We start from the raw sequence: 26,756 nt of genomic DNA, 5'->3' as shown, positions 1-26,756 counted from the left end.
AAATTGAAAGATCTCCTTGAAGGTTAGAGTTAGGAAGAAGGGATATTGTATTTATGCTGTTAATAGATATCAGTTGAATGGCCAAAATATTTTGTCAATGAGCTAGTGTTAACTGAACATTTACTGTGTTCAGAGTTCTGGATGTGGCCAATTGCAGGGGATGCTTGAAATAGCTTTTGGACATTTCTGAAATGACTCTGGCTTTATCATTTCACTGGGTCAAAATGTTAAATGGTCAGCACAGGTTCTCAGCTTCCAGGCAGTTTAGAACATAGTGCCTGAATGTTTTTACATCCACTACCCTCTTAAAGGATTTTGAAACACTGTGTCCTTTCCTCATCCATTTAAAAAGATAATATGTAAAAATTTTATCTTGACTTTAAATCATTATAAAAGATGGTGCTTCTTACATTATAAATATTGATTTACAAAAACCACTCTTTTTAATGTACACAATGGAAGCTAAATTAAATACCAAAGTGATTTTGTATCTACCATGTCATCCATATAAAAAAAAACACACACACATTATAAACAAACTGTTCTAGAAAAGCCAGGAATTTTACATAGTTGTTTCCCTTGCAGAACTCATTTCATTCCTCTTCTCCTATAAAACTTAATCCCCATATAACATTCTTGTGTTTGATATATTTTCTTGATTACAAGTGCATTCTTAGCTCACTCTCATCCATGTACACTCACCCCTTGGCTCAGGACACCTGCTGGACATTGGTTGAACATCAATTTCACCTTTTCTGTCTCTTACTTCAAGAGACAGAAAAGGTCCTCACAAAATTGGGAAGGAGGAAAAAGAAAAGTAGAAAAGGAAATCAGTGCAGGACCTGACTTTTGGTGAGGGAGCCAAAAAGGGGAAAACACTCTTTTACTGGGACACACACAGAGAGATCAGTTGGGATTGAAGGAGATCCAATGAGGGTGAGAGGAGTGCACAGCAGATGCCTGGCTGACAGAGCTGAAAGAAACCAGCACAAAATATCCCTGTAATGAATCCCCAGACCTTGACTTGAGCTGTTGATGCTGAGCTAGGAATGTCTGCTGAAGCTGAGGGAGAGGGCTGAGGCTGATGGCACAGACTGAGTCTCATGGGGTTGGAGTGTGTTGTTTTCTGTGATTGGTAGTGTCTATGGAACAGAACTGCCTGGGACCTGAATTCAAAAAGCAACATTGCTGATGCACATGGTGTGGATTATCTAGTTATCTCATGGACATATTCACTATTTCTGCAGGTCCAGGGCCCAATTTGGCATTTTTGCAATAGAAGAGAAGCACGGTTCTATCAGAATCATCATAATTTTGGTCTGAGAGACCCAGGGGAAGTTCGGGTTGAAATCAGAATCCATGGCCAAAGAACCTGCATATTTCATTGGCACAACTGTGATTTTTATTGGGTCCAAGGCAGAGGGTGTGGATATGCTCTGTGGTTGTCTTGGTGGTCCCATGCCACAAGGAAGAGAGAGCCAAGAGCAGAGATCTGGGTGCACAGAAGGGGAAGTTGAAGCCTTTCCATCAGCCTTGTCTGCTACATGAAAATGTGACAATAGGAATGGCAGTGACCTGATACTGCACTGAGGACCCAGCTGGGGGACTGAAGGATCATTACAGGAGGCCCTAGTGCATGACATCTTTAGATTTGTTTCCACTGGTGTTTCTGTGTAGAATTTGGACATTCCCATGGCAATAGAAAGGGCAAAGGAACTGTTATGAGTGTGTATTGGAAACATTCCAACACCACATACCACAGCCTGCACCCCAGAAATGGTTTGGAAGTCTCAATTCCAATAAAAGGAGAAACCCTAGCCACTCTCCAATCTGTGATAAACACCTAATCAAAATGAGGCTCTGTTAAACAACAAAAGTACATTGTGTTCACCACAACAAAAACCACATTGACAATCATAGAAATAACAGGCAATGCACTCACAAGAATGACATGGCACCACACCATACCAAAAACAGATCTCACAGCAATATCATGGAAATGTGCGCAGCCAACACAGGAAATCTTCCACTTAATAAAAGCCCTTCAAGTCTACAACAGATAACTGACAATCTTTAACCCATAAAGATAGAGAGCTATAATAAAATGAAAAAGAAGAACCATTCCCAGACCCAACCTCCAACACACTTGGAAACTGAACAAAAAATAAATTAAAAAAAGGCAGCATGTGAACATCCTTATCTACAGAACAGACTGAAATAAAAATTAGATTATGACTACTTCTTAAAAAAAAGTTTTAGTTTTCTAAAATGTCTGAATTTTCAAAGCCACATTTTATATTCTCCACCACCTTTTTCTTGTCAATGAGCCTGAGTAAGGTGTTCACTCAGTGACCAAGAAGATCTCAGGTGTTGTCAGCAGGACCTAAAGCAAGCCTCCTTCTACTTGCTTCATCAAAAGAAAATCGACCTATAGTTCCTGCCACTGAGCCAAGAAAACAGGCAGTGAAAACACATTCAGTGTTGTTAATCATCAGAGAAATGCAAATTAAAACCACAGTGAGATATTACCTCGTGTCTACCAGGATGGCTATCATCAAAAAGACCACAAAACCACAAACATTCAGCAACAATGTGGAGAAAATTGAACCCATATACACTGTTGGTGTATAGTTTATACAGAGACTAGTGTGTGAGAGCTGAGTCCTGGAGGCCTGTGATTTATCCAGGAGGTCAAGTCATTGCAGGCAGCATGTGCTGCTTGAAGCCAGTTTTCAGCCCTGGCTGTCCATGCGCATCAGTCTCCTCAGGAGCTGAGTCCCCCAAAATCACAAACTCCCACCCAGAGATTCTGATATAATTGGCCCAGGCATCCTGATTTGAAAAGCTTCCCACTTGATTCAATGTGTAGTCACATTGAGAGACACTGTGAGCAACTAGTTCACTCTGGGTTTAGTCAGTATAATTTATACACACAAACTAGGAAAAGAAGGAACAATAGAAATGCAAACTATTACAACCACAATGGAAAACAGGATGGTGGCTTCTCAAAAAACTAAAAATAGAACTAATATATGATCTAGCAATTCCACTTCTGGGTATTCATCCAACGAAAATGAAAACATTAACCTAAAAATATATATGAACCCCAATGTTCATGGTAACCTTATTTACAATTGCCAAGATATGGAAGCAAACTAAGTGTCCATCAACAGATGACTGGATAAAGAAGTTGTGGTATATATAAAATGGAATATTACTGAGCCATAAAAAAGAATGAAATGTTGCCATCTGCAACAATATAGATGGACTTGGGGAGTATTATGCTGAGTGAAATAAGTCAGACAGAAAAAACAAATACTGTAGAATATCACTTATATATGAACTCTGAAAAAGAAAACTAGTGAACATAACAACAACAACAACAACAACAAAAAACAGACTCACAGGTATGGAGAACAAACTAATGGGTATCCATGGAGACAGGGAAGAGGGGAGGGCAAGACTGGGATAGGGAATTAAGAGGTACAAACTACTACTTATACAATAAATAAGCTACAAGGATATGTTATACAGCACAGGGAATATAGCTGATATCTTATAATAACTATAAATGGAGTATAACCTTTAAAAACTGCAACCTGGAACTTATATAATATTGTACATCAACCCTACCTCAATTAGAAAAACGTCGAAGACCAGTTTGCCCCATGTGACCGAGGTCCCTCCAGTTTTGCCTCCTTTTCCTATCTGTAGGGCTCAGTGTCATCATCTGTTAAATAAGGTACTCAGGCTAGAAGGCCAGCTCTACTTCAAGAATCCTGTAAATCTATTGAAAGCAAACTAAATGATCAAATGAGAAAACTCAATCCCAGCATGAGCAATCCTTACTGCTGGCAGAAGTTCCATCTCCACCATGATGAAATGAGGACTAGATAGTGCACACTTGTTCCTTGCTTTCATAGACAGGAAGACACAGCTGATGTTATGTGAGATTTAAGAAGTAGGGAGAACAAGCCACATACTGCACTAAACTTAATACTCTCATCTGCCTTTGCTTTCCCTTCCTTGCACACTTACTGGAGGTGAGATGTGTTTAATTAAGGTTATATACCAATAAAAACCAAATTATTATTTGCTTTTACCCATCAAATTTGTCTATATAGAAAATGTTTTCAAATAATAAAAATAACATTTATTAACCATAAAATTTCAAATAATTTTAAAACACAAAGAGTAGAAAGTAAGAGTTATCCATCTCTTGCCCAGATATATTTTATTTCCTTTAAGGAGTTTAACACATATCATTCAATACCTTTTCTTATATATATTTATACATAAAGTATATTTTAAATAAAATGTATTAATACTATGTGTAAATTTTACAACTTGCTTTTTCATTTGACAATATATACTGTAGACATCTTTTCATTTGAATTTACATTGCTTTACCTCATTCTTTTTAAAGGCTGAATAGTATTCTACTGTCCAGATGAAATAAACTGTATTAAGCCCTCCCTACTGAGCCTGGTCCTCTCCCCCCTAAGGTGCAGGCCCCTGCATCTGTGAAGGGGAGACGTGGTCTTGGGGGAAGAGCAGGATGTGCAGACAGAGGTGAGCAGGCAGGGAAGCAGGGCCAGCTGACTGCCACTTTCTGCCCCTCCCCTCTGGCTTTCAGCAACACTTCCTTCATCCTACAGTTACATGAACTGCCTTTTTCTCCTTTCAAGTTTCAAAATTCCCTGCACTCAAAGAATTTTGGAGAAACATTACATGAACATTTTCTGATTGTTCATTTCAGATTCCTCCTTCTCTCTGACAATAACACATCTGGCACTAATCTAAATACTCATGAAGCAAGACCAGCAAACTCACAGAAAGCAAGAGGGGAAGGACCCCCTTGATCTTTCAGTCAACATGGAGGGTTAAAATTGTCCAATTTAAAAATACAGCTGGGCAGATAAGAATAAGAGATACTAGAATATTTAAATCAAATACTTCTGGCTAACTGAGTTATATTGCCAAGCATTTAAGTCACCCTCACTCCAAGAAAAATATTTTACCAGGAATCAGGCCCTTAACAAATCCTATAAAACAGAAGTCAAATAGGACTATCTGCAGACTGATGGTAAGGGTCTATTATTCTCAGAATGCTGGGCCTTTAATTTCAGAATGAAATCCAAGCATGTTACCCAAGCAGCTTATACCTTATATAGCAGATGGTGGACATCAATGGGACAGTTCTGTGTTACTTTGTCAACAACATCTGAGATGGATTGCATAAAATCCAGGTTGGTGAACAGAATTTTGTACAGATATAAAAGAAACAATACACATTTCTCTCAACAACTTTTTTAAAATGTAACTTTAACAAATACAGAATTCACTATGCCTTTTAAACCATCACATTGGAATGAATGTGTCAAATTAATCCAAGTGACTCTGTGCATGGAGTAATGGTGACATGTCCCTTCAAGAGATGAAATGTGTGGGTTTAGAGAGGGAAAAGAAATCAAACAGTAACAAAGACAGACCAGCCCTGCGTTAGAATACACAGTGACTCAAACTTTATATGAGATTGTAAAAAGCAAGTGCTCAGTGTATGTGGCATGTAATGAAAAATATTGTAGATAATGAGCATGTGATGTATAGACACTAATGTCATGAAAAAGTTAGCCAGGATATAAGAAAAAACCTAGTCAGTGACTCACACTGTAAATCTGAGCTAGAAGACTGAGAATGGGGGGTGGTGGTGGCTTCTAGGTGAAACAATCAATATGGTAATAACCATGTTATTAACTAAAAAATCTTACATTCAATTCCATAAGTGAAATAAGCTAAAGTATAAGTAATTCAATTACAAAATTCTTAAAAATGCTTTAAAAATCATGAAAAGTGTCAATGTGCTCGAGGGAAGAAGAAGGCGCCATGCAGCTGTTCACTGGACTTTGCTGGTTTATGTCTATTTTAACTGAAGACTATCACGAGCGAATGAGTGCCGTGATATCAGGTACTGTCAGACATACATTGTGTGCCATTTCCCTGAACAGTCATACACATCGAAGAACAGGCAGTGGTTTGTATTTACCTATTAAATGTAAACTGAATGAGGCAGAAATATATACCAAAATACAAATAAAGTCCATTTTACTTAAACCTTAAAATATTGCCTCTTAGTTACTGCTTTTACAAAAGCAGTAATAATTCTTTGTGACTACATGCTAAACTGATGATATCTTTAATTCTTCTTTCCAAGGTTGTCCTCAGACAGAAGCTTTATCTAACTTGCAGCAGGGAACACAGCAGGACCAGCTGTACTGGGTTAAATGTTGGACTGGGGATGGATCGTCATGTGTGATGGGAAGGTTATATGTATGCTATCGTACTCTTATACAGAGGCAAATTCCAATCAATCCTCGAGATTAACTAGTTTTCATATCAGTAGGAGATGAATTTCAAATCCATTCTCTTCTATTGCTCTTAAAGCTTCTTCCTAACCACTATTGGTTTAACCAACCATTAACTGTTTAACAGATAGCCAGACCCAAAAAGGAGCATGATGAAACACCCAGTCAAGTGCGTGGACCATGCAGGAGCCAGAGCAGCCACTGAAGCTGCAGCCTACACTCCCAAGGTTCTCCCTGAAAGGTGGCCACCTCACTTGAGAGCCCAACGGGGAGCCACTCTTGCACACACGAGGTGACAGCATTGCTCCACACACGTCATTCTCTGCACACTCAGAAAGCAAACGTCTTACCTCTGGGTGAAAGAAAATTTCAGGGCCTGGGAAACTTTCCTAGCCAACATCGATAATGAATTTCTTCTGGCTTATGGCATTGTTCCCTGTTTGCTGTTTGATCCACTTCCGCTGATCCACGTCATACTTGGCAAACTTCTTGACTATATTGGGGCAAATGTGACTGTACTTCTCCTGCAGACACACACACAGAGATGTCACCAGGCATTAGCGGCCACCCAGTCTGCCCTCCGGCAAACACCCAGTAACTCCAGCACCACAAACCCCCGACATCAGTCCTGCCCAATGCCACAGCTCCAAGGGACATTTACTGGGCTCAGTGATGTCTAACAGCTATGCTCTGGCCACGTACTCTGCTTTCTTTCCAGCTCTGCTATTAGTCCCAGCCTCACTGTGTCACATGCTGCTGCCTACTATCTGAGATGATGTCTGACGGTGCCTATCAAGTCCCTAGTCTCCATCTCCTCTCTTCTTACTCCTTGTATGCCCCCACGTGGCACCTGCCCAGGCACTCGCTGCCACCTACTGGGACAAGCAGACCCGCATCGCAGCCCAACCCAGATCTGAAGGCAGCAGATCTGGCCCTGTGGTCACCACATCCGATTGGCAGGTGGTTAACCTGCTCTGCGGTCTGACACAGCACACTCAGTGGCTCCATGACAGAGAGTTAGTGAGTGCCTAGGCACGTGGGATGCACAAGTGAATAAAACACACACAGACCCCTGCCCACTGGCCCATACACTGGCTGAGAGTCAGAGTAACAAGTGACAGTGATAAATAAGTAAATGGCAGAGCACTTTATAAGGTGCTGGGACCATGAACCAAAGGAAAGCCCGACTTTGACAGGATGGAGCTGCCACACATTGGGGCATGAGAACCCGCTCAGTGCCAGCCCCAGCCTGTGCTGTGCAAAGTGTTTCCTCAGCTGGTGATGCCTGAATGGGGGTCTCTGGGTTGATCATCTGTCTTTAGAGCTAGCCTCAGAAGAACAGCAGTTGGCCCCTGGGTACCGGATTCTGAAAGTCAGCTTCCTGTGGGCCAGGTGGGCTTTGTTCAATGCCTGCACTTTGTCAGGCCCAAAGCTGGTGCTCAGGAGGACCTCTGAAGGCATTTTCATGATACTAAGTTCAAAATATCTTAGAATCCCTGAAATGAAACCTAATACCATCCTTGGTATACTCTGCACAACTGTAAGACTGATGGGCCAGACTTGCTACACACCCCTGTTCTCACTGATAACTGAGTGAGTGGGTCACCCCATACAACTTCAAATCTACCAGGCTGAGGGCAGAAACAGTAAGTTGTCCTAAGACACCAGGTCAATGTCTCGCAGCAACTCAGAGGCTTAACTGAAGGCAGGAAGTGCCTCCACAGTGTTGATGGTGTGCAGTGTGTCAGCCCCAAGTCCTGGACCACCACTGTCCCCACCAACAGAATCCATGCATCCACAGGCCCACTCCTGCCCACAGGGGCAACAAGACACAGGGTAACTCTGACCCACTCCCACAGAGGGAAGTGGGGCAAGAACTAACTGACAGCAGGGATGGGGTGGCTGACCTGCAGGGAACACAAGGAGCTCTTCCACTGCCTACCTTCATGGCTGAGTGATACATTGTCACTGCCCAAATGGGCCAAACCTGGTTCAGGGTCAGAGATGGACCCCAGAGAGTCAGTGAGGAAGGTAAAGCCCACCACGAGGACTAGGAGAGCAGCCTCTGTCACAGTCAGCATACTCAGGGCCCTTCTCACCTGCATGGCCACCCCGACAGTCAGGAGCCAGAGGCTGTGAGACATATTGGTAACAGGAATGGGGAGGTGAGGGAACTTGGGTCAACTATCCAAATTTATTTCCTTGAAGAAACACAAGGAAAGGACTAGGGGAAGTTCTAGGAAATATTTTAACATAAAAAGAAAGTCTTATGCTACTTCTGTAAACCTTCCCCCAGGGGGAAAGGATTGACTCCCATGGGCTGCCCAGGACCACACACCCAAGCTGTGAAGTGACCCATCCCTGGAAACTCTAGTCCTGGGTACACCCGGGTACCCAGCCACCCTACTCACATGGGCCCTGACTCGCACCTGTGCACCCTGTCCTAAAAATACCTCTCCGTCCACCAAGAGTGTCATGCAAAATGTGGGACTCCCCCCAGGCACTAGCGTTCCTTCAACCAGCTTGTTACTGGGTGCAAAAGTGGGAGGGAAGGGGGGAGGCTAACCTCCCTTAAACTCCCCTGCAGCTCAGAAACTGTGTGTTCAAGGTCACATGTCACTTCCATGCTTAAATTTTTCTCCAAAAACAAAATCTTTGCTCTTCATATAATAATTATCCTTGTATTAATAAGAATCTCTTCATTTTGACTAAAACAAAACAAAAACAAAACAGTAATTTGTCCTGATTTTGCAACCTGAAGAGAAAATTGCTTTGAAAGGGGTCTGTCAACAGCTACCTACAGAGTGACACAAAGACCAAACCGATGGATCAGTCAAGTGGGCATTTTAAATAAGGACCAATGAGCCATTTTCCTCCGAATCTTACTGATTTAATTTTAGAGCTTCCTGTAACTCCTCCAGCATGGTAACAGAGTCTAGAAAACACAGGTGGACTCTGTTCAATGATTCACCCTAGAACAGCATCACTCTGAATGGTAATTCTCAGGGTACAGAACCACACACAGCAAGAGCTGGAAATGAGTTTGAATTCTGGCTGACTGCACAGGATTCCTCACAGTCACTGCTGCTGCTGTCTGCTCCTTACTCGGGAAATGAAGCCTGGAGGGAGAGGTGCAAGACACATTGGCTAATTGAAAGTTCTGTCTAATCAGGCTCCAATTAAATGACATCGTACTAGGCAGGATGCTCAATACCAGTTATCAAGCTGCTCTCATTTACAGCTGGAGAACTCCACAAGCATCCATGTTCAGAGAAGAGGCTAAGTTTTCAGCCCCTTAATTCAAGTGGTAAACAGATGGAGACCCACATTCATGGGGAGGGGAGGGAAGGCACAGTGGGAGCAGGGGTGGTGGCCACAAGGGGAAGTGTGCAAACACTATTTCTCTCTCACCACCAAACTGGCCCATTTCCCATCTGTGTTTACCTTAATGGCCTTTGTGGTCTCCAGTGGTTGCTCAGGAGGGACTCCCACCTCCCTCTCCCTTGGCAGCTGTTGAATGAAATACATATCTCTATCTGCAATAGGGATGTGTTTGATGCAGCTTCCAATTACCTAACCTTCCACCTGGGGAGACAGAGAGGCAAAACACCATGTGAGTAACTCCAGGAGGAAAGCCCTCCCTGGACTGTAAGTTAGACTCCTGCCCCCACCTGCCCTGGCAATGCAAGCATTTACTGAATCTCCACTCTGTGCAAAGCTCAGGACTGGGGGAGGGGGAATAAAATGACCATGCATGCAATTCCATTAGGAGAACCTGAGATGCTCTGTAAGCAAAGTGGCCTTTCCATTAGGAATGTGAAGAGAAAACCACAGAAGGCAGTTAATTTCCAAAATGCTGCTGTCTGTCCGAACAATGGGTCATTTTATTGTTCCTCTAACAAAAAGGAAAAAGTTTTAACTATTAATTTTATAAACATTTTTATTGAGTTATAGGCATTTTACAATGTTTTGTCAAATTCCAGTGTAGAGCACAATTTTTCAGTTATACATGAACATATATATATTCATTGTCACATTTTTTTTTTTGCTGTTTAACTATTAATTTTTAAACCAACTACAAATTGGCTTGCACTTAAAAGTCAACCACCTGGTTAGCATGCAGGACTTAGATTGTGACAACCTGGACTCAGATCCTGGTTCCACATCTGTGGGCAGAGTAACCATGGCCACATCTGTTAACACATATGTTTCAGCCTTGGCACCTTCACCCATCATATGCGGTGAGTGGGTGCACAGAAGAGACCCAGTGACAGACAGCGGGTCAAGTACACAGCATGGTTTAGGCATGCATTAAAGACTCAATAACCGATCTGCTCACTCTAGTAAGAGCTGCACTTGGTAGGAAGGAACAGTCTGGCAGGTACCCCTCAACCCTATGCTATGTGAGATCCATGCTGGGGGGAGTTTGGATCCACTCACCCAGCTGCCCTCCCGGACCAGTGACCAGGCTGTCAGCCATCACCAGCAGGAGAGGGCCAGGAGCTGCTGTGTGGTCCCAGGTCCTCACCAGCCCCCTGGGGTGCCACTCAACATGCAGGCCACAGGCTGGGAAGGTCCAGCTCATGCTGGTGGGAGTAGCTGTGCAGGGTGGACAATGTCCCCACCTGCACCAGGTAGAGGAGGCACTCTGAGCTCCCTGATGTCACTGGCTGCTTGTCACACACTCATGGAGACAGAAGGCTGGAGCAAATCCTCATCCATCTGACAGATGGATCAGTTCCACTATGTACAAGCACAGTTACCACTGAAGTTGCAAGAACAGTGACTGAATTCCTCTTATGTCTTCTGAGGTGCCCAACTTCTAGAAGTGAGAGAGTGTGTAGCCTTTCTCAGGAGCCCAAGCCAATTGTAAAATATTTAAGATCAAGATAAAAGATATGTACACATTATTAAAATAAAAAAAATCATAAGAACAGTAGCTCTCACAAACAGAAACTATTCACAATTTCTATACTCAATACATTACATATAACATTTTCTAAAATTAATTCAACCCATGTTGAGTATCAGCTTCATCACAGATTAAATATATTAAAACAAACCACAGCCAATGTTAGGAAAACAAGTAAGTGAGTTGTGCTTCACCCACATGATGGGCTGTCAGGTAGTTACTAAATATCTTTCCACAGAGTATTTAACCATAAAGATACATCAGGGATAAGTCAATATGCAAAATACAACCTCAGGAGCACATTGTACAATTAGAACATGAAATCAGATGGAGGGTATCCCAACTGTGCTTAAAATGTGTGTTGTTTGTCTAAGAAAAAGAGCTCAGTAGACTATACCAAAAAAGTGTGGCACAGTCCTCTGGGCAGGTTTGTGGGTCATTCTATTTTCTTCTTTACATTTCTCCATTTTACCTAAATTTTGTACAGTAAATGTAATTTTTATAAATAGGGGGAAAAAACTGCATTAAGAAACAGAGAAAAATTTGAACAACAACTTTCTCTGGGCCTGCACGTAGTGTGAAACTTGTTTCTGATGCACAGGGGAGGCCAGGAAGCAGACCCACAGGCACAGGCCCTGACCTTGGCCTGCACTGACCTCTGAGGACGTGACCTCAGAGAGGAGCCAGGTAGGACCACACAGCAAGTGGCACCTAAACACCTCACACCCAGGAGGGGGCAGTGTTCTGAGACTGGATGAAGGGGCTGCGAGCACAGAGCATGCTCTGCAGGACTCCTGCCTCTCCTCACCCCCGGGCAAAGGGGACACTGGCAGGGTGCAATGACAGAGGGGAAAGATTTGGCTTTTTCCTCCTGACTGTAGACACATCAGCCTCCCCCTGCAGTGATTTCTGAACTTTGAGGTATTAAAGCACCAGCATATTAGTACATCATCTCTGCAATGTCCTGAAATAAAACAGTGACTATTTTTAAATGAAATAAATGAATTGTTTTTTAAAAAAAACTAGTTTGCATTTTTTAAATTTGTCTTAGTTGATTTACAAAATTCTGTTAGTTTCCAGTGTATAGCATAGTGATTCATTTATTGCATTTTTAAATGGAGCTTAGCACATAAACACACAAACCTATATTTGCACAAAAGATACTTGTAATACACAAAATAACAAACATTAGTATCAGGGGTTGCCTCCAAGAAGGGACGTGGAGAAGGAAAGGCATGTCTGAATTCCCAATGTAACCCCCTCCAGATAGCTTCAATTTATTAAAAAAAAAACTTTAAATAATTCATTTAACTAGTCCATTGTACCAAATGTATATATATATATATATATATATATATATATATATATATATATAGTCTCTTGAAGCCTGAATTAGAAAACACTTCTGTTATATTTTGAAAATTAAAACCAAAAAGTGACATTGCAGAGCATCCTACAAGTCAAGGTGAACAATCTCTCCTTCTTGGCTCTTAAAAAATTTTTAAAAAGCAAGAAACAAATCCTCTCCAGAGGATTGTCACAGAACACAAAATCATCCTCCAAATGTTCATGTGCCGCACCCACTGATACCCAGATTACAGTTCAGAATGAAAGCCAGGAAAACCCTCCTGTCAAAGTGACACCGGGGCCAAGCAGAGCCCAGGGACATCAGACGACTGCTGACACCAGACTGCACAAATCTGCTACTGCAAATTTCCAACTGCCAGTGCCACAGACACTAGGCATCTTCCACTTTCTCACACAACTGTGTTTAAAGGCTCTTGTTACCTTTGCTAAGTACAGGTATGTCTTCAAAAGTGGTGCTTTAATTAACAGAAGGGTTTTTTCTTTCACTGCTTCCTTCACCTCAAATCAGGTTAGGCCCACAGACAGAGCAGAACTCGGTGCCCTGCTGACCATTGGGATAGTGTGAGTGACCCCATCCCTGCTGTCAATGATGATTCCTGTTAATGTGTGTTCACCAACTTGTCATGATGTCCACTACACAGCTAAGGCCATCACTGCCTTCACAAATACCACAGAGACCATCAGCATGGGGACTTTCTCAAGTGTTCCACAAGCCTATCTTCAGGTTGGAGCAATAAGCCCTTTCTTTCTTACTGAGACTGAATGAAATTTCCCTTTCCCTACCTTCCATCTTCCTCCCAAATCCAAATTCCAAAGTGGACAACTAACATGTAAATTCTGTGCACTTAATCTGGAGGAGTCAACTTCTCAGTAAGATAAATCAAAGCTTTGCAAAGAAAAGCCAGAGAGAAAGGAATCTTATTGTGGAATCAGGAGGTTTTAATTTGTAATCCACTGGTTCCCAGTGTGGGTCCACAGATGGATTGCAATAAGACTACTTGTGGGGACTTTAGAAAGACAAAATACTGGGCCTGGCACCCAGAAATTCTCATCTGGCAGAACCAGGATAGTGGTTCTCAACCAGGGGCAATTTTGCCCCCAAGGAGCACCTGGCAATATCTGGTGCCATTTCTCGCTGTCACACTTGAGGGAGGGGAGCCTGGTGGTGGTGCTTCCCCTGGTGGGTCAAGACCAGAGATGCTGCTAGACATCCAACACACAGCTCAGTAACCTCCCCTCCCCTGAGGACTGCCCGATCCAAAATTTTGAGGCTGGAAACCCGTGGTCTGATATAAATTCTGAGAATGTGTATTTTGAAAAAAACACTTTTGAGGAGACCTTGCTGCATAGATCACTTTGAGAACCACTGGGCCAGTGTTTCCTGAAGTGTCTCCTACTCCATGGAACAGAAACAGCTTAGGGGTGGGGGAATATTTCTGGTTAAATTTGGAAGTGGTGGAATAAACAGAGTTTCCTAATGTAGGCATTTTCAGAGCCTTTAAGACATCACTGTCTACTGAGAATCACCACACAGAGGACACAGCATGTGGAATCTTCCAAGTTAAACATCTATGCAACTCCTACTCTTTTTTCCTACAAGTAAGGGAATAGAATACGCAGGAAGCATTTTGGAAAACAATTTTATCATTTATTCCCCCAAATTTCAGTCAATTCCCTTATATAGAGGCAGATACATTACACCTAAAAACAACAAACCCCCCCACGAAGAACAAGCAGCTTCAGGGGAAGTTCTGCAAACTCATGGAACCACAGGAGCTCAGATCCACAAAGGGAAACCCTTGAAAGACATTTATTTTGTTTCATTTTGTTTTGTTTTAACAGATTCTATAGTATATTTTCTTTTTTATGATCAGAAGTAAAAGAAGCCAAAGAACCACACCTACATATTGATCTTGTCTTCCTGAGGATACCTTAGATTCTAATGAATGTAAACAGACAAAAGCTGGACAAACTCTACACCAGCAGTAAAAACATAAATCACAGAAATTGCTCTGTACAGTGTTTGAGCTCAGACCTGAATGTGATGAGTTCCTGTGCACTTGAGTGCATGGGAAAGGAAACCACACCACACAATCTTACAGAGGCCTCTAGAATCACCATTTCTTCCACATTAGACAACTAAGGTCACTTGGGAATCATGAAAGTCACTTGTCCTTACCTGAAATGCAATGTAGAGTCCTGGTACATTAAATAATTTGAACATAATTTCTGCAAGATATTCTTTATTTTCTGGTGTATTCAGAGGAGGTTCTGTCTGTAAGGAAATATTCACTATATTTAGTGTTCACCCAAATTTCATGTAATTACATCAGAACAGCAAAATGTTAATCTAAAAGCATGTTCATTAAGATGCTGTACAACTCCTTAATTTGACAGACAGAGTACACCCAGAGTGATTGATTAAACATATTTTGGCTGTGAGGTTTAAAATCTTTGAGAGAGTAAAGCCTCTCTAAACACTTCTGCTCTTACTAATCCACCCCAAAACAAGAACAAGCTACAGAAAAGGAAACTCCACCTCGGATAACAGAACACCCAAACACCGTGAATCTGAAGAGACATGCACTGAGCTGCCAAGGGCAATAACAGCCCCACTGAGACCAGATGAGTGAGGACATAGAAAGAGAACACCAGTGACTTCAGATACCAGGCAATATCCAGTTCTCCAGAGAAGAACAAAAGCAGAGAGCCCTTGCTTGGAGTCAGAGCAGTCTGAGCAGCACAGCTGCAGGAGCCTCGCTCCCCAGGCCCCTCCCCTCAGAGCACAGGTGGCAAGGTGAGAAGTTACACCTCCACCATCTGCTGTGAGAAAGACAAGCCTGGGACAGAATCTGCTTCAGCCAGACACTGCCCACCACCCAGCCTAAACCAGACACACAGCCAGTTAAGAAAGAGCTCCCCTCACTCAAAGATGAGGAAAGAACACAAAAAGACTAGCCAAACATCAAATAAAAACACTCATAGAAAAAGAGAGTGGAGAGAGAAAATAGGAAAAAACAAATGGCAGATAAAAAACATGTACCCAGAAAAATATAAAAATAAAGCAGATGAATATCATGACATAGATATCCGAGTTTTTTAAAATGTCTATTTAAAATAATAACTATTATCTAATAGGAGGAAATTAACAGGATTACAGAAAGATAAAAATAAATAAAACTGCTTTTTGTCATTCAGCAATATGTTGAAAATTTTTCCATGTTAATAAATATGGATTTACATCACATATTTAAGCTAGGGAAAAAAAGAGAGAGAAAAGGAGAAAAAAAAAAAAACAAAGAAAGGAAAAAAAATCTAGGCCTTTTGGCAAAAAAATAAATAAATAAAAATCCACATTACCCTTTGTTATATACTGAGCTGTGTGTCCCAAAACTCTTATGCTGAAGCTGCAACCCTCAGGTGACTGTGTTTGGAGATGAAGCCCCTAGAGTGGTAATCCAGGATCAGTGAGGTCACATGACAGCACTAACATCTCTGCAGGATAAGGCAGAGGGATCAGGGAGCTCTCTCTCACTCACACACAGAGGAAGAGCCACACAAGGACCTGGTGAGAAGGAGGCCATCTACAAGCCAGGAAGAGAGATCTGATCATAAACCAACCATGATGGCACCTTGATCTCAGACCTAAAGCCCCCAGAGCTGTGAGAAAACAACTGTCTGTTGTTGAAGCCACTCAGCCTATGGTGTTTTGTTAGGCTTATTGAGCAGAGCAACATACTCTTAAAGCAGGAAAAGGGCAGCCTCTCTTGGCCATTGGCACAGCTGCATGCAGGACACTGGGACACACAGGGCCACATTTACAGACTTTTCTGGCAGGAAAATATGACCCCAGAATTCTATATCTGGCCACACTGCCAATCAAGTCTGTTGCAAAAACAAAATGTCTTTAAACATACAACAACTTGAGAGAATTTGGTTTCTATGAACCCTTCATGAATTAACCATCAGACAATAAGCTTTAGCAAAATAATAAGAATGCATAAAGTACAGCCAAAGACTTACAGTGAGCAAGTAGTCCATTTAAGATGTAGGGATAAATGCTTTTCTTTTCTGGGAGAATCTATAGCTACAGAAGAGAATGTAAATATTATAAATTAAAACAACAGGAGTAGTATCAAGTTGACAGGCACAGATGGAAAGGAGGAAAATATAAAGACACTGATGCCCTTGTGTCATGGAATCAAAAGATATTGTTTTCTTGGTAGAGCAGCAGAGACACCAGTAAACATAAAGTCACAAACATAAATATCAGAGTAAGTTCACTAACATAAACAATCAAAAGCAGGTGATAGAAGAAAGGAGGAGGAGGTAAGAAATGTGGCCATGTACCAACGTGGTCACTAAGCACAGTAGGAAGTAATCATCCCTAAACAAATACAGGTAAATATCTTATACAAAAGTACAGTTATGTTAAAATATGTTTCACCAATTATCAGAACGAATATGCACCCAATAGAAACCAAAGAGAAAGTCAAGCCTGAGTTTTAAAATATCCATACATAAATAAAACACACTAAAACCAGAAAGCACAGCACCAGAAAAGCAGCTGTGACCACACACACCTGCCACACAGCCCAGGCCATTTCAGCACGGGCAACGGGATAGCTCCAACTCCAATCAGCCCAGCTACACCCCACCTTCGATTTTACCAAGTTTGGAAAGTGATTTCCTCTCTCCATGCATAATTAGCACTGACTTCACAGGAGTCTAAACAAAGTGCTCATGGCAGCACCTGGCATGGGGAACGTACTCAGTGAAAGTGCATTATTATCACTAAAATCATCAGCATGTACCAGTGAGAAACTCACGTACTGAAGAGGAAGTCTCTGAACAAAGACTATGAGACAAAATCAAATTCCATTGTCAAGCCAAGGGACATCTAAAACAAGGTGTCTCAGAGAGGTGCACAGTTGTCACAGCTTCCAAGATCAGAAAAAACATAACTGCACATAACAAGGAACTGATTACACAGATTAGGTCACATGCATAAAATGTAACACTTTGCAGCAATTAAAAAGGATGGGCAGTGTGTCTGCAGATATGAAACAATATCTACTATAAATTTGCTACATGAAAAGAGGCCTCTCCATACATACACATTCTTAAATATACTTCTGTATCTACAACATTTTTTTTAAAAAGCAAGGTGTATGAGGGAGAGAAATGAGGAGCTGTTTATGGGCACAAAGTTTTGATCTTGCAAGATGGAAAAGTTCTAGAGTTCTGTTACATCACAATATCAATGTAGGTAATGTTACCAAATGATACATTTAAAACTGTGTTAAGTGGGTAAATTTCATATATTTCAAATTATAATTTCTAAAATTTTTAAAGTAAAAATCAAAATGTACCATAGTATGTCAATTTTGTTACCATTTTATGAATCAAGTTTATGTATAATCCATGTGCCTGCACATAATTATTGCTGGTTAAGCACCAGTAAAGTTGGTTTCCTCCATGAAGGGGATCTGGAAGGCAACACAGAAGTGGGAAAGAGACACTCTTGAACTGGAAATCGTACTGCACCTTTTGAATTCTGTGCTGTGTGTATGCTAACTCTTCAAGCAAATAATCAAATCTGGCTATCAACTAGCTGGGGGCTTTAGTTTATACTCCTGTCTGATACAAAGCTCAAACATCATGCCCCAAGTAAGTTTTAATTACTCTGATTAGAATCAATACACTCCCTGAATGGGAGAGAGAAAGCAATCTTAAGACATAGACAAGAAATAATAAAGTCATCAAAAGCAGATTGTAAGTAAATGATCTAAACGTTATTCAACAACACATTACTTATTTTAATGTGCCTACCTCAAGGGGCTGAGATCAAATTAGTTAATACCTTAATGATCCCAGTACACATTTAGCACTGTGTTAGTGATTACTATATCAGATTTTTTTTTTAGTTTTCTTTCATTTAAAGCACATGAAGAATAGCTGTGGATTCCAATATTTAGGTTACAATATATCTCCTTATGGCACCTCCTATCAACCTGAAAAACAGGCCTAATAACTACCTACCCCACAATTGTCTGTGGGATTAAATAAGTGAGTTAATTCATGCAAATGCTTGGTGGGGAGAGGGCTGGGCCTTTAGCAAGTGCTGAATATATCAACAAACAACTGTAATACCAAGAATATATCTCAGGCCAGAAGAAATTGAATGTATTAACTCCAGAGACCTAGAGTCTTCTCTTACCTTGAAGAGGAATCCAAGCACCTTAATAAGTTAATTTTATAAACATAACATTTAAACTGATTAGAGGGGGGAATAGGATGAAGAGAGGAAGGCTAGAAAGGTATGCAAAGTGGGAGCATAGTCATGCAATGTTTCCTTCCTGCCTGGTTTAAAAAAAAATGTGAGCCTATAGAAGGCATTCCAACAAGAAGTAGATTAACCCTGGCTCTGGATTCTTCCTGGGTTTAATTTCAGTGTCAAGTGATGTTCCAAATAAATCCCAGATGAATGAAAAATATATATAAACATCAAAGGAAAGTAGGTTTACTTACATAAAAATTTACAATTATAGATGTTCAAAAACATAACCTACAAAAAATCAAGTGAGAAAAAGTATCTGCTTATGACAAAAAATTCTTATATGTTATATGAAAGAACTCACACCATAAACAGATTGTGGCCATACATACAACAGAATATTATTCAGCCCTAAAAAAGGAAGGAAATTCTGACACATGCTACAATGTGGCTGAACCCTGAAGACCTTATACCAAGTGAAATAAGCCAGTCATGAAAAGACTAATACTGGATGATTCCACTTATATGAGGACCCAGAATAGTTACAGTCATAGAGACAGAGGGGGGATGGTGGGGGCTAGGGCTGGGAGAGGGGGAAAGAGAGTTATTCTTTAATGTGGACAGAGTTTCAGTTTGGAAGATGAAGAAGTTCCTGAGATGGATGGTGGTGATGTTTGCACAACAATGTCAATGTATGCAACTCACCAAACTGTACATTCAGAAATGGTTAAAATGATAAATTTTATGGTATGTGCATTTTATCACAAAAGAAAAATTTAAGTAGAATAAAGTTCAAAGAAATCATAGCAACAATAAAAGCAATAAAACACTGATATGTACAAAACCCAGGACATGAATAGGCAATTCACAAAGGAGAAAATACAACTAATAAATACATGAAAAACTGTTTAAGATCAAAGGTATTCAAACTGCAAATTAAAAAGTCAAATAATCAAAAATGATATTAATCAATCCTAAGAGTTCAAATAATGTGGCTTCTTGTACATTGAAGATTTCAGTGTGAAATGGTATACCAGAGATTCAAAATTATTAACACATCTGGACCTCCAAATTATATATATATATATATAATTTTTATATTCTTAATATAAAAATGCTCTAAATATAGAAAAAATTGTGCAAATATTAATTTATGTTATGTCTTACAAAACCAAGAAACTGGAAACAAAAGTAAACATCTAAAAATAGTGGGGCTGCTAAACAGACAGGAAACAACCACTGGATACATGATTGCATGACCATTAAAGCGAGGATTATGAAAACCATGCAAGAAAATGGGGGAGAGGGATGGAGGACACAATATTGAATGAAAAATCATATAAAAACATGAGTGAAAAGATTAAGTATAGCTATACTAAATGATAATATTTATGATAATGGGATAGGAGTGTGAAAAGCCCCACAAGAATCTTCCAAATTTTCTAAATCGCACTTATAGTTCTATAATAAGAAAAAAAAAATTCATTACAAGAGTTGTGAAACCCTGAGTTACAGCCTGTGTGTGAAGGCCACAGAAACTCCCAATACAACTTCCTGGTTTATTTCTCCACAGGCGGAGAAGCTAACAGAAGAAAGACTTCACCCCAGGGCAGAAGCCACAGCACATCCTGGTGTGGCTTTTCCCTAGCCTGTTGGCTCTGTAACGTGGAAAACACTTTCCATATCCAACCACAGTTGTGAAGACAGCTGAATTCTTGATCTGCCACTGTCTTCATACCTGTAATCACATCATTATGGCAGGCACTGCAATTTCCCTACCCAGTATCTATTCTGCCTTCTGCCTTAATGACAGACCACTGATCAATCACAGGCCCAGAAAACAGCATTTCCCAGACTTCCTGGTGTACAGGGATGGCTAAGTAAGTTCTGGCCAATAAGAAGCAAAAGTTATTGGATGTGTCTTCTGGGAAAGCTCCTTACAAGGTTGAAGGTAGACTCATGTAGTAGGCCCACTTCTGCTCTTAACCCCTTCTTTCCTGGAATATGGAGGTGATGACTGGAGCTGCAGCAGCTAACTTGTGATCTAAGGCAATCTTAGAATGGAAGCCATATGCTAAATATACTAGAGCACACAGATCCCTAATGACACCAGAAACCTGACATACCAGCACTGCCCTCCCTGCTACAAATGACTTTAAGAAAAATAAAACCTTTAACTTGCTTAAATCACTGATTTTTACACTTTAGTACTTGCTGCCAAACAATTCACCATCTGTGAAGAACTAATATTAAAATCTATACACTTCCATTAAGAGAATGTTTACAATAAAATTAGGTTCTCCTGGCTCCTGAATCAAATTCAGCATTATTAAAGATACATTCTTCTGGGTTCTCAGAACCATAATCATAAATCTATGTTTTCCTCAATCCTCCTTTTCTCCTATGTTTACCACCAGTAATTGTTCCTTTAGAGGACTAATTTAAATAAAACCTTCCAAAAACCATTATTTATATATAACGAGATCTAAATTGGAGATATCAAGTTTTTCTTATTTTTTAAATACTGAAGTGTATGATTAAAACTTCACATGAATGTAAGTTACATAAGAATTTTATTCATAATAATGGTAAAATATCATCAAATATTAATTCAAAAATGAATAATTAGTCAGTAATATAAAAATCAATCCATATTTCTGGATAAAGAAAGCAAGCTGAACACATGCAACTAATATTGCTCCAGTCCCAAACCTCTCCATAACTGCAGTAAAGAAACATTTTTAAAAACATAAATCCTCAAGGAAGGGCAAGTAGGAGTGGAGATGACAATATACTGAAAATGGGAAGAACACGGGCCAGCAGTAACAGACTCAGCAGTGCCAAGGATGTCCAGCTCCACACCGGCCAGTGCTAGTGTACAGGACAGAGCAGGTCTGAGCCACCCTCATGAACCAGGAAGGGAGTTACTGCGGTAAGCCAGGACAAGCCACATGTCATGGTGAATATTATGTGTCAGCTTGACTGGGCTAAGGGGTACCCCGAGAGCTGGTAAACCATTCTTTCTGGGGTGTGTCTGAGAGGGTGTCTCTGGAAGAGCTTAGCATGCAGCAGACTGAGTTTGGAGACCTGCCCTTGCCAATGTGGGTGGGCAGCACACAGGCTACTGAGGACTTGATTGGAACAAAAGGATGAAGGAAGGTTGATCCTCCATCCCTGAGCTGGGACACACATCTTTCCTGCTCTCAAGTGGATGGCAGAGCTCCTGGTTCCCAGCATCCTTGGGCAGCACTGCTGCTTGCTCTTTCTCCCCTGATTCATATTCAAAAAGGTTTGCAAATCTCCTCTACAGTTACAATTCAATTTCCCTTCAAGAGCACTGCAGTTCTTTAGAATATATGATTCTGTCTTGAACTCTGGGCAATTCAGTATTAGAGAAAAGAGTGTGGTTCCCATTTGCTATCTGTTTAGTCCACGTGACCAACATGAGTTGAGTCTCTGAAACTTCTTGAAAAACATGAGCCCTACTGAGCTCATTCCCACCATGGATGTGCAGATGTCTGTCATGGCAGTCAGAAGGGACAACTTCATAGGCTACTGAGGGAACTTTAATTTAAAACTTTTAGACTCTTTTACACCAAGAAGCCATTAGCTGATGTAGTGGTTCAGTAAATGTCTTCAATGAATTTCTGGACATGGCCACAAATCCCTGTACCTGCTTCACTCCCCTTCAATTATCCCATTAACTGATGAGGAAGGACATAAGCCTGAGATAAAACCACGCTTCTCATAACTTCCTCTGTCACATCATGCATCAAACACACCTGCTAACTTCAAAGTACAATAAATGTAACACAATATTTTCTTATGTTTAATGTAATAAACAATTATTTTTGAACATTCACTTCAGATACTCATTTTTGGCAAAGGATTTAAGCTTTTCCATATTCATACCAAACACCTCCAGTTCGTTCCCAGCAATTGGTTTTATTGTACTGCGGTGTATATGCCAGCTAGAGCAGAAAAATTCCTGGTAGGAAAAATTTCCTGTGGGCTGTGTCCTGGTGATTGCATTTGCTCCACAGGCCTAAGACTCAGACTCCCTCTGAGCAGAGCAGGATGGGGCAGGCAGGGAGAGGAAGCTGGGCCCCAGGCCCATGCCTGGAGTCCTACCAACAGATAGTTATGTGACGTACGAGAGAAGGGAACATGCCAAGCATGGCAGGTGGGAGTCTGTAATTTGTTTTGGCTGTAAAGACAAAGCCACTCAGACATACTGTCAGTTTCCTGGCTCCATGTATTTTACATAAACCATCGTAGATACACAGGAGAGAAAATACACAGTGGCCTGTAAAACACAGTACTTGGATGTGGCAATTCCTAGTTGTGAAGATACAGCCAGGAAAAAGCTTAGAGCACTTTCAAGGACTTGATTTAATAGACACAAAATATATAGATTCCACTAACTACCATAACAGCCTTGTACTTAACATATTTTAAGCCAGATAATTCTAAAGAATATTCCATATTTAACATTAGGAAGAATTATATAATTGGATCAGGGACCATTTGACAATGCACTAGCATGGAAAAAATGCAAAGCTAAATTATGTAGGTTTTAATGTGCAGCTTATGTTACATGCAATTGCTCTCCTTAAAGTAAGTGCTTTATACATGTAATTAATTTTAACTTAAAAAGAACATAAAACAATGAAAACAGGCTCCACAACCAAGAGACACTTCTCTTCATTTCTCTGTATTGTTTTATTTCATCTGAACAAGATCAATTACATCCACAATATCAGGGCCCGTAACTCAGCTCAGTGTTAGAGTGAGATTTAACCTTGGCAAAACAGCACCTTGACTCAGCTCCCTCTGCTGTAAGAAGCAAAGGTCAGAGCCATCCAGTTATTTCAGGAGGACACCTAACTACACAGGTGGTTTCTTAACCAAACCCATTCCTCCCTCCTCATTCCTTGCTGCTGGAGGCCGGTTTAGGTACTTACCTCTTGGGGCCAGGTGATGAGATGTGGTCCCCTCACCAGCAACAGGAGAGAATCTTGACTCATCAAAATGTACCAAAGTAATTTTGTTCCCCTCTAGGGCCCACACTGGGCACGGACAGACAGGGCAAATCTGCTAGGAAGGTTTCTGAGGATGAGAGTCTTAATTCTAAAACTCTGAAAGTAAATACACCAAAAGTCAGTACAGGAACTAGGGCAGCCACCCTGGGGCCTGAGGGGAACCAGCACAAGATGCCAAACAGGTGAATTAGGCTGGATTCTCACCTCCATCTCTGAGCTGCTCAAGTAACCAGTCCTGAGTGGCCTGAAACTGGCATCCTGTTTTGTGGGATAATAAGCCCTCTTTGGTTTCGGACATTTTGGTTGAGCCTTCTGTTATTTGCCCCAAAAGCACTCCAAATCATACAAAGAGCTTTAGTGGGAATTAAAAGCTCCCCAGGGAAGAATATCCTGGGTTTAAAATCTAAGCAACCAAGAATCCACAGGGCTCTTCTCTCAGTCCCAGTTACTCACCATCAAAAAGTGATGGCCCTCAGGTTCAGCTCAGGGAAAATTAAAAATAACTTGTTCCATGAACCTCTCCATTAGATCTCAGTCTTCAATTATTCCATGTCTTATTGGCCACTAAAGCAAGAGAAATCAAACTATGTCAAGCTTCAGTCCATGTTAGTAAGAGCAACAGTTTTAAAAACACTGGCCCAGAAGAGACTGAGTTATTAGAGAAAACAAGCCCTTTGCACTGGGTGAATGTTAATTTATGTAAAGAAATAACAGGCACTTTACCAGAAATATTAAGTTATATTATCATTTATATTCTACTTCACATCTCTAAGTACAAAGTATCATCTTAACAGTGGAGTAATAGATGCAAAAGTACAGCTAATCCGCCATACCATTCCATTTGGAGTTTGGAGGTTTTTAGAACAAATACCTAGTTAAACAATTTTAGTGCTTCTTTTTAATTAATCAGTCTACAGCTCTTCTACATCTGACAGGTCAGTGAGTCAACCTGCAATTTTCCACAGAAGCAGATCTTGCTCTCACATGAAGCCCAGCATTCCCAGAGTCAATCCTGCATTCTGGGGTTTCTTAAATTCACTTGATTCCTCACATGAAAAATACCTTGTTCAACTAACACAACACTGTAAATCAACTATACTTCAATTTTGAAAAATACCCCATTCAAAACCAACAACAACAAAACCTCTTTTCCAACACAAGAATAAAATACACAGCTCACAAGTACAATTGCTATGAAATCTACCATTTTGCATGATTCATCCTACTCTCTGTTCTTGGTGATACACTTACAGAAGCAAATCCCGGTGGGGAGTTTACCTTTGTGGCATACGTGGGTTTATCTATGGCTTCATCCCCTATGAAAAAGTCCAGGTCATCAACTCCCCTCAGCACCCTCCTTTGGGCTTGGTCAACCACTTTTGCTGACTCTCTGATGGCAATACCTTAGGGAGAACAACGCAAAGATTTCTGTCTGCATCCATACTCATTTCAAGGGTCAAGGAAGCATAATATAACCCCTGTGTATGTACAAGTAAATTTTCAATGTCAGGGTCTTATTTGGAATTGAGAGTGTTCACAGAAAAGACGCTATCACAGAGCACATAAAGTAATACAGAAACCTTTCTTATGTTCTGGTATTATTTTTAGTGAGGCACAAAGGAGCCTAGCTGGTCTGCTTTTAATACTAACAAAAGATGAATTACTAAATTTTTCAGTTTCATTTGAAAAAACATCCCTCATGATAGTGAAGTGAAAAGCACATATCAAACGGTTCCAAATTTTAGAATACAATGTAGAAGGACACAAAATTAAAAATATAATGTGAAAGAAGAAAATAAACTGAAAAATGCTCATACACTCTCAAGTCATTTTAATAAAACTGTGTCACACAGATTTAAAATATATTTTTATTCTTGTTACAAAATCACTAAAAGAAAAAACTGAGGTTGCTGACTAATATCTCACAAGAAAAATTCAATAATCAAACAACTGTATTATGTAAAAATATTAATGGCTTTATGATATATTATTTTAATAAAAGTTTAACCACGATATTCAGGAATATACTTATAGTTAATAATCATATGAAACTTCACTGTAGAATTTAACATCTAATGAAATGTGGAAAGCTTCATGAAGATTCAATTTTCCACTTAAATTCCTAACCCCTGGTCACACTTTGCTTTCCCATAAACTCATCTTCATCAAATTTATTCCAAAACAAATGAGTAAACATATACAACCATTTTTAAAAGTAGAGTATTTGTAGTTCCCAATTTATTAGAAATGAAGAATAACAGCAAATCTAAGGGAATGAATTTTAAACCTTGCTCTCAGAAAGGCATCTTGAAATAATAGCTTGAAAAGGTAGGGAAAAAAAAAGAGGTACAGGACAGAAATCAATTTGCTCACCTCCTCTTCTGACTCCATCTCACTGCCGCACTTGGTCCAGAAGCTTTCAACTTACAGAAGGTGGCACAAATCCAAAGCGCAGGATTTCTGCAGGACTAAGGAAGCAGGCGTGACGTGGACGTGTTGGGGGCGGAGCCCAGAGGAAGCATCCGGGGCAGAAGCAGCGGGCATGCCAGGACCACGACGCCGAGAGTGGGGCTGGGGAGGTCTGGAGGGCCGGGACGAACTGCGGCAACTGCAGCCACAAACACACCCGTCCCCGAACACAGACCCCGCCACGGGCGGCGCACTGACGGGCACCGCGCAGCCACCTGTGCACACGCAGCACGTCAGAGGGCCCTGACGGGACGGCCCGCAGCCGACACCAAACGCCTCGCGCAGCTGCGGCGCTGCTGCCGGGCCGGCGGGAGCCCCTGCAG

At 40.8% G+C, this 26,756-nt stretch overlaps 1 long non-coding RNA gene across 1 annotated transcript; it reads right to left on the bottom strand.

Moving 5' to 3' along the window:
* Nucleotides 1-521: 521 nt before the first annotated feature.
* On the bottom strand, nucleotides 522-26,492 carry LOC135321542 (uncharacterized). Its single transcript, XR_010381393.1, has 8 exons — nucleotides 26,338-26,492; nucleotides 25,243-25,367; nucleotides 24,169-24,528; nucleotides 23,887-24,060; nucleotides 14,825-14,920; nucleotides 9,810-9,950; nucleotides 6,716-6,889; nucleotides 522-3,787 (listed from the first exon to the last, which is right to left on the bottom strand). It is a non-coding gene; the product is annotated as an uncharacterized LOC135321542 (long non-coding RNA).
* Nucleotides 26,493-26,756: the final 264 nt, after the last annotated feature.

Source organism: Camelus dromedarius, chromosome 6 (assembly GCF_036321535.1).
Source record: "Camelus dromedarius isolate mCamDro1 chromosome 6, mCamDro1.pat, whole genome shotgun sequence".
Taxonomy (NCBI): domain Eukaryota; kingdom Metazoa; phylum Chordata; class Mammalia; order Artiodactyla; family Camelidae; genus Camelus; species Camelus dromedarius.
This window is presented reverse-complemented; position numbering and strand designations above follow the sequence as displayed.